Source organism: Rhinoderma darwinii, chromosome 12, assembly GCF_050947455.1.
Source record: "Rhinoderma darwinii isolate aRhiDar2 chromosome 12, aRhiDar2.hap1, whole genome shotgun sequence".
Lineage (NCBI taxonomy): Eukaryota > Metazoa > Chordata > Amphibia > Anura > Rhinodermatidae > Rhinoderma > Rhinoderma darwinii.
The window spans coordinates 16878802-16889002 of record NC_134698.1 but is presented as its reverse complement, the minus strand read 5'-3'; positions in this window follow the sequence as shown (position 1 = coordinate 16889002).

Here is a 10201-nt window from a genome sequence, read left to right as displayed (position 1 = left end):
CCCGCTGCCATCCTGTACACGTCCTGAACTGTAGAATCCAAATCACAAGCTGGAACCCAAAAAAGAGATTTAGTCACAGATCTGATAAAGACACGAACACTGCAGCTTTCCACATGTATTGATAGTGAATGTCCGCTCAGGTGTCGGACCCCATGATCAAATATTGTTGCACTATCCCAGAAAAGTTAATGTGTAAGTCCCGGAGAACCCCTTTAATCTACTAATATATCTTTGTAGCAGTCAGAGATCAGTTTTCCCCACCCAGAGCTCCAAATACCCTGCAAAAACCAAAGAATAAAATGTAGTTACCTTTAGCCACCACTGGGGAGCGTAGGGGAACACTGCAAACTGTTTTATTAGTGCAATGTACAAACAGTATTCAGTAATCGCCTGAGCTCCCCCTAGTGGTGGCTGCAGACAGTTATAATGTTATCATTCTCAATGCAGGGGATTTGGAGCTCTGTGTAAGAAATATAGAGCTCTGATCATTTTAAATATTTATTAAGAACTTAATCAGCACCTAAAAATGACATGATTATAAAAGGAGGACATTCACTTTACATTTAGGAGGCGTCATTTCTACATATTATTACACAGGGTTCACTTTATCTTGTTTTTTATAATCCATTTGTCACTCAGAGGATGCAAAGAATTATATTCATTAAATAAAGATGATTTTTGGACTGTAACTTTGGATTTGTGCACTTATATTTATAGGCAGTGATAATACATTGACATGTGGCCCTTACTGGATATTTATAGGGTCCCCACATAGAAGAAGGACCAATATAGGTAATACCAGACACAAAGCAGAGTGCCCACATAACCAGTTCCAGCACATCTTCCCATCACACAGCCAGAGAATTAATGATACATTTTTGGTTTCCTGCACCAGCCACTAGGGCGAGTACACTGCACCAATATTTATATAGCTCATATTGAAATTATAGGGAGCAATATAAATACATAGACAGCAGCTCCCCCTAGTGGTGGCTGCCAACAGTCTTTGGAGGACATTTGTTTTAGTAGGATTTAAGAGAAATAATAAAATCCTCATCAAATTCCTAATAATATGAGTGAAGGATCATGGGAGACGAGATAAATCAGCGTCAGTTATATGACATTATGGGATGTGAGAACTCACCTACGTCCGTCTTCACTCCTCGTTGTCCTGTAACAGACTGAGGACCACTGACTGTTGATGTTGTTTTTTCAAGTTCAAATCCAGCGATATCATTGGCTGCTGACCAGTGACAAAATTTAAAGGGACATGCCGCTCTTATATTAATAGACTGCATGTAATATCTGTGTTATACTTCTGCTTATAACATGAGGCTGTGGAGATAATCTGCGGGGACAGCCTTATATTCCTCTTCAGTCGGGTTGACATTTCATATTCAATATCAGATCAGAACATTATATTATTACACGATCAATGTGCCATGAAGGATTTTATAAAATTACAGGTTTTTTAAAATGATGACTTCTTTTTAACCCCTTCCTGATCAGGTAATTTGGGGTCTCTATGATTATATCCTGAGGTTTTCATCTTTTTATCATTACAGTGGTCGGGTTATTTCTACATCTTTATTATACAGGGACATGAGGGGCAAATAGGGGTAAATAATAAGACCTTAGTGGTTCGGGGTGTGGTGGGGTGTACAGCATCAGCTCCATTCGTATATTATTACATGACTCTATATTATCGCTGCTGTATACTTGGTTCTGTATCTGTACATTGGACTTGGTTCTGCAGTGGTTCTGTTACATTATCTTCATTCTTCATACTCATGTATTCAGAGGGGTGAGCAGGAACTAAAACCGTATCATAATGACGACCTTAGGGGTGTGCGATTCGTGCGGTCACACAGGGTGCTACAGCTGCCCATGCTGAAGTGGGCGCCACATTTTGCCCTTTCACTTGCAATTTTAAGTATGAGTTGTATGGCAGCATTATTTATACATTGTGTGGCACTATTATTAGATGACTTTATATACTTGTATACCTATTTTTTATTTTACAGTTTGTCCGATGGGAAGAGGGGAATGGTCGTTACACGGCCACCATGATTGCGCCACAGCTGTGGCGCACATTCGACTGTAAGATGCGACACATTAGTTAAGAGGTGTTCGGCTCTTAACCCCTTTAACAACCGGAATATAGCCTTTTTACGTCTGATGTTCGGGGTAGTTCTGAAGTGCCGCCTTTTCACATTGAGCGCCGCATCTGAGTGATTTTAGAGCACCCTCTCTCACCCCACTGGTACCCTGTGTTCATCGCGGGGTTTCCGATGGTTTTTATGGCAGCCTGGGGACCTAACAAAAGCCCGGCCTAACAGATGCCTGTCAGTTTTACACTGACAGGCAATAATACACTCAATACAGAAGTATTGCTGTGTATTATAATAGCGATCAAAAGTTTGCACAGTAAAGTCCCCTAGTGGGACTAAAAAAAAAGTTAAATAAAGTCTGAAATAAATAAATAAAAGTCCCAAGTAACAAAAAATTAAAAACCCACTTTTTCCTCTTACAAAGTACTTTATTATGAAAAAAAGTAAAAAGTTACTCATATTTGGTATCGCCGCGTCCGTAACGGACCCAACTATAAAAATATTACATTACTTAACCCGCACAGTGAATGCCGTAAAAAATAAAAAATAACGCCAGTTTTCTGTTCATCCTACATTCAAAAAATGTGACAAAAAGTGATCAAACAGTCGCATGTACTCCAAAATGGTACCAATAAAAACTACAAGTCGTACCGCAAGAAAAAAAGCCCTCAAACAGCTGCATCTGTTAAAAAATAAAAAAGTTCTGGCTCTTAAAATAAGGCAACACAAAAAGAAATAATTTTTAAAAAAACAAAACGTGTTTTTTACTGTGTAAAAGAAGGAAAATATAAAAAATCTATATAAATTTGGTATCTCCGCAATCGTAACGACCCGCTGAATAAAGTTATTATGTTATATATACCACACAGTAAACGGCGTAAAATTGACGCAAAAAATTTCCAGTACCCCACTTAAAAAGTTAATAACAAGTTAATCAATAACTTATATGTACCCCAAAATGGTGCTATTATAAAATACAACCTGTCCTGCAAAAAAAAGTCCTTATACAGCTATGCCGACGGAAAAATAAAAAGTTATAGCTCTTTGAATGGAAAAACTTAAAAAATTGCTCGGTCATTAACCCCTTAAAGGCATGGTGTCGCCCCAAAAACATGTTTTTTTTTTAAAATTTAAACATTTAGTGTGTGGGTGATTAAACATTGTTCAAATTTTTTTTATTTTTTTCGCGAGTCAGGAAATATTATAAATTTTTTAAAATTTATAATACTACCCATTTTTGGTCACTAGATGGAGCTAGTTGGAGCTAGTTCCCAAAATTGCAGCATTGCAACATTGGGTTAAAAGCTCTCGCTCTAGTGAGCTCTCAGCATCCCCCCCTCCTTTATCCTGGCTAGTGCCGGGATAAACGAGGGGTTTGAAAGGTTTAACCTCCTACACTGTGTGTCGCCATTTTTTGAGGTAACCCACAGTGTAGTAGGTTTACATACAGTAGTAAACACACACAAACACTAACATACATTGAAATCGCTTACCTGCTCCTGCCGCCGCGGCTCCCTCCGGCCCGTCCGCTCCCTTTGCTGCCGCTGTTCCATGTGCACAAGTCCGGAAGCCGCGACCGGAAGTAGTAATATTACAGTCCGGCCGCGACTTCCGGTCCACAGGAAAATGGCGCCGGACGGCGCCAATTTCGAATAGGACTGTGTGGGAGCGGCGCATGCGCAGTTCCCACACAGACGCCGTACACGGACGTGAATGGGACGGGAGCCGTTCACAGTCCCTATGGGACTGTGGCTGCCGTACTCCATGTCTGTGTGTGTCGTTAATCGACGCACACAGAAATGGAACAAAAAATGGCAGCCCCCATAGGGAAGAAAAAGTGTAAAAATAAGAAACAGTAAAACACAAACACACAAATGAATATAAACGTTTTTATTACAGCACTAACATCTTTAACATATTAAAAAATTATTTGCCATGACACTGTTCCTTTAAGGACGCAGCCTAGTTTTGGCCTTAAGGCTCAGAGCCCATTTTTGAAATCTGACATATTTCACTTTATGTGGTAATAACGTCGGAATGCTTAAACCTATCCAAGCGATTCTGAGAGTGTTTTCTCGTGACACTTTGGGCTTCATGTTCGTGGTAAAATTTGGTCAATATATTCAGTGTTTATTGGTGAAAAATTGCAAAATTTTGAGAAAATTTAGAAAAAATAGAATTTTTCATAATTTAAATGCATCTGCTTGTAAAACAGACGGTTATACCACCCAAAATAAATTTCAAAAGCCTTTTTTTTAAGGTACCTGTTCAGTTCTGAAGTGACTTTGAGGGGCCTATGTATTAGAAACCCAGATAAAACACCCCATTTTAAAAACTAGACCCCTCAAAGTATTCAAAACAGCATTTAGAAAGTTTTTTAACCCTTCAGGCATTTCACAGGAATTAAAGCAAAGTGGAGGTGAAATTAGAAAATTTCATTTTTAATGCTGAATTTCAATTTTATTACATTTTTTTTTGTGTAACACGGAAGGTTTTACCAGAGAAACACTACTAAATATGTATTGTCCAGATTCTGCAGTTTTTAGAAATGTCCCACATGTGGCCCTACTGCGCTCGTGGACTAAAACACAAGCCCCAGAAGCAAAGAAGCACCTAGTGCATTTTGAGGCCTCTTTTTTATTAGAATATATTTTAGGCAGCATGCCAGGTTTGAAGAGGTGTTGAGGTGCCAAAACAGTAGGAATCCCCCAATAGTGACCCCATTTTGGAAACTACACCCCTCAAGGAATTCATTTAGGGTTGTTGTTATCATTTTGACCACACAGTTTTTTCACAGCACCTATTTTAATTGGGCTGTGAAATTAAAAAAATGTCATTTTTTCCAATAAGATGTAATCTGTGATCAAAATGTCCTATTTTCACAGGGAACAAAATACCCCATTTTGTTGCCCAATTTGTTCTGAGTGCGGCAATACCCCATTTGTGGTGATAAACTGACGTTTGGGCCCATGGGAGGGCTCAGAAGGAAAGGAGCGCTATGTGTTTGTTGGAGTCCAAATTTTGCTGGATTGTTTTTTGGGTGCCATGTCACATTTGCAGAGCTGCAGAAGTATCAAAGCAATGGAAACCCACCAAAAGTTACCCATTTTTGGAAACTACACCCTTCAAACAATTCATTTATGGGTAATGTGACTCGTTAGACCCCATAGTTTCTACACGGAACTTATTTGAATTGGGCTGGGAATTTAAAAAATATATATTTTTTCCAATAATATGTAGTTTTAGCTCAAAATTTCTTATTTTCACAAGAAAAAAAATAATCCATTTTGTTGCCCAATTTGTCCTGAGTGCAGCAATACCCCATTTGTGGTGATAAACTTGCGTTTGGGTCCATGGGAGGGCTCAGAAAGAAAGGAGCGCTATTTGTTTTTTGGAGTCCAGATTTTGCTGGATTGGCTTTCGGGTGCCATGTCGCATTTACAGAGCCCCAGAGGTATCAAAGCAATGAAAACCCACCAGAAGTGACCCCATTTTGGAAACTACACCCCTCAAGGAATTCATTTATGGGTAATGTGACTATTTAGACCCCACAGTTTTTTCACAGCACCTATTTGAATTGGTCTGGGAAATAAAAAAAATTAAATTTTTTCCAATAAGATGGCATTTTTGATCAAAATTTCTTATTTTCACAGGGAACAAAATGCCCCATTTTGTTGCCCAATTTGTCCTTAGTGCGGCAATACCCCATTTGTAGTGATAAACTACCATTTGGGCCCATGGGAGGGCTCAGAAGGAAAGGAGCACTATGTGTTTGTTGGAGTCCAGATTTTGCTGGATTGGTTTTCGGGTGCCATGTCGCATTTGCAGAGCCCCAGAGGTATCAAAGCAATGGAAACCCACCAGAAGTGACACCATTTTGGAAACTACACCCCTCAAGGAATTCATTTATGGGTGTTGTGACCATTTTTAACCCACAGTTTTTTCACAGAACTTATTTGAATTGGGCTGGGAATTAAAACAAAAATATTTTTCTCCAATAATATGTCGTTTTGGCTGAAAATTTCTTATTTTCACAAGAAATAAAATACCCCCCATTCTGTTGCCCAATTTGTCCTGAGTGCGGCAGTACCCCATTTGTGGAGATAAACTGCCGTTTGGGCCCATGGGAGGGCTCAGAAGGAAAGGACCACCATTTGGCCTACTGGGGATTTTTTGGTGCGAAGTCATGTATGCAGAAGCCCCTGAGGTACCAGTACAGTTGAAACCCGCAAGAAGTGACCCCGTTTTAAAAACTACACCCTTGAGGCATTCATCTAGAGGTGTAGTGAGCATTTTGACCGGAGACATACACCCCATAAACTGTAACGTGGGTTCTCATAGGTACGTCAATACCCTACATGTGGCTGTAATCAGCTACCTAGGCACGCAGCAGGGCTCAGAGGGGAAAGACGAGGGGGGATAAGCAGTGCGGAGTACATCAGGGTAAGTAAAACTGGGGTAGATTAAAAATCAAGGGATGTATGATACATTTTGAAGCACTCTTTCATACGGAGCCTTAGTTTTTCGGGACACGTGTCACATTGATATATTGTGTCCTTCCTTATCCCCCTCTTATAGCAGACTTTGTACCTCTTTTGACTATTTCCTTTATTGCCTTTATTTGGGGAACTTCTCCTGGAAAGTGTTGCCCTGGTACGATGCGTGTGGCCTCGCCTCCAGAAGTACTGGGTGCCCCCCCTTCTTGGTCCCTAAAAATTAGTTTCTTGATAACCACCTCTTGAAATTCCAGGAAAATTCCCGTCTGGCCTGTACATCGATGTAGCACGTACACATTGTACAATGCCATCTGTATAAGGTGCCCGGCCAGCTTCTTATACCACACCGCATGGCGCTGTAGGGCTTCAGGACTTGATCTGACAAGTCCACCCCTCCCATGTACCTATTGTAGTCCAGGATGCAGTCTGGTTTGGGGGTCTCTGTACTGGTACCTCGTTCTGGTACATGGGTACTGGTGTGGCATCTCTCTTGTCCTTGTACGTGACACACAATATGTTGCTGCTAGATTGTGCCCTGCTCTCACCCCTTCTGAGCGTTTGCCCTGCAGTGTCTTAGGGAGGCCTCTCAGATTTCTTCTAGCAGTGCCGCATGCCGCAGGACTTCTGGGAGTGAGGCAGTTGAAGAGTGGGACACTGGTATAAAAATTATCCAGGTCGATTGTTTTTTTATTCTATTTTTTTTACAGCGTTCACCGTGCGCTATAAATGACATATTCACTTTATTCTGCGGGGCGATACGATTACGGTGACACCAGATGTTTATAGTTTTTTTTTATGTCTTATGGCGTTTGCACAATAAAATACGTTTTGTAAAAAATCATTCACTTTTTGTGTTACCTTATTCTAAGAGCCAGAACGTTTTTATTTTTCCATCAATAAAGCCGTGTGAGGACTTATTTTTTGCGTAACGAACTGTAGTTTCGATCAATACCATTTTTCGGTACATGCGACTTTTTGATCTCTTTTTATTCCATTTTTTGGGAGGTGAAGTGACCAAACAATTGTGATTGTGGTTCGGTTTATTATTATTTTCCTTTACGGCGTTCACCGTGCGGGATAAATAACGAAATAATTTTGTAGTTCAGGCCATTACGGACGCGGTGATACCAATTATGTATAGTTTAATTGTTTGTTTATATATTTTTATTAATAATAAAGGACTGATCAGGGAAAAAGGGGGATTTTTACTTTTATTACTTTTAAATCTTTTATTTTCTTATTTTTACACATCTTTTTTTAACTTTTTTTTAACTTTTTTACTTTGTCCCACTAGGGGACTTGAGGGCAGGAGGCCCTGATCGCTAATCTAATGTACTGCACTACATGCGTAGTGCAGTGTATTAGAAATGTCAGCTACTCACTGACAGCAAGCATAGTGGGTCCTGACTTCGTCAAGACCCACTAGGCTTCCGTCGATGGCAGAGCCGGACGCCATTGTTTGGTGTCCGGTTGCCATAGTCACCATCGCCGGCCGCTATCGTGTAGCAGGCCGGCGATGGCAGCTTAACCCCTAAAAAGCCGCGTTCTCTATTGAACACAGCTTTTCAGGGGTTAATCAGCGGGGACACAGCGATCGGTCCCCGCTGTAGGAGCTGTGACAGCTGCTGTACGAGACAGCAGCTGTCACAGCTCCTGTATGTGTCGGGAGGACGGGCGAAACGGCCGTTACTCCCGAGACGTACTATTAGGTCATGGAGCGCGAACGATACAGCTACCATGACCTAATAGTACGTCCAGGAGCGGGAAGGGGTTAAGGTTTAAAATACCTTCGGTATTAAGGGGTTAATAAATGCGCCGCCTCTTACTCCAATTTTCTGGTTATTATGACTGGCGAATGAAATGCCAGTCTTAATAAATCCCCCCTTCAGGGTATAGAAGACATGATAGCGGTGAGGCTCCGTCCACCAGCTCAGAGACCACTGACTTCATTCTATGGGTCGTTACGTTGATGCCGATACCAAATATGTACAGTTATTTTTATATATTTTTCTAGACAAAGTGTTCGCACGTAGCGGATACACTGCGAAATAACACGCACCGCATCCGCCCTGTGCACCGCAAGGAATTCCATGTGAACGTGGCCCTAAAACGTGTGAACTGGCCGTAAAAGAATTTTTCATGGAAAAAAAATGTTTTTGCATCGCCACTTTCCGAGAGCTTTACCTTTTTTATTTTTCCGTCAACATCAAATTTTGAGGGCTTCTTTTTTGCGGGACAAGTTATATTTTGAAATGGTACATTTTTTGGGTACATATAACTCTTTTATTAACTTGTAGTAATCTTTTAGAGGGTTACATTACTCTACGTCATTCACTGTGCGGTATAAATAACACTTATTATTATTATTATTATTATTATTATTATTATTATACAGAGTATTCTTATTATTACAACTACTATCACTACCTTATAATTACTACTATATTATTACTATACTTAGAATATTATTAATATTACTATCATTACTATTATATTATCATTATTACAATTATTATATGTATAGTATTCTTATTACTATCATTAAACTCTCATTACTATTCTATTATTATACTTATACTATTCTTATTATTACTATCATTGCACTCTCATTACTATTATACTATTACTATACTTATAGTATTCTTATTATTACACTATCGTTACTATTATATTATTACTATAATTATACTATTCTTATTACTACTACCATTACCCTATCATTAAGGTTATACTATTACCAGAATTATACTATTCTTATTGTTAGAAAAACATACAAATGATTACTATCATTACTCTATCAATACTATTATATTATTACTATAATTATTATATTGTTATTATTACTATCATTAATCATTTCTATTACCGGAATTAAACCTTTCTTACTTTTTAAAATCACTACTATTAATATATAACTAAACTTATTCTATTCTTATTATTTCTATCATTACTATATTACTATGAGATTCTTATAAATAAAGGTTTTGATCCAAAAGTAGATGAAAAACCGTAAAAACATTCGGCCGTTTCTGGCCTCAGGAGGAAAACTCCTTCTTAATCCCAGAAAAAAGGTGATCAGTCCTAGAACCCTGGATCAAACCTACTAATTCCTACCTGCAACAGTGCCCTATAAGAGAACCGACTTAAAACTGTGCCACATAACAGAGTCAACATGCAGCAGTGCCCCATAACAGAACTAATATGCAACAGTGCCCCATAACAGAACTAATATGCAACAGTGCCCCATGACAGAACTAACATGCAACAGTGCCCTATGAAAGAACTAACATGTAACAGTGCCCCATGACAGAACTAACCTGTAACAGTGCCCCATGACAGTACTAACCTGTAACAGTGCCCCATGACAGAACTAACCTGTAACAGTGCCCCATGACAGAACTAACCTGTAACAGTGCCCCATGACAGAACCAACCTGTAACAGTGCCCCATGACAGAACTAATCTGTAACAGTGCCCCATGACAGAACTAACCTGTAACAGTGCCCCATGACAGAACTAACCTGTAACAGTGCCCCATGACAGAACTAACATGTAACAGTGCCCCATGACAGAACTAATCTATAACAGTGCCCCA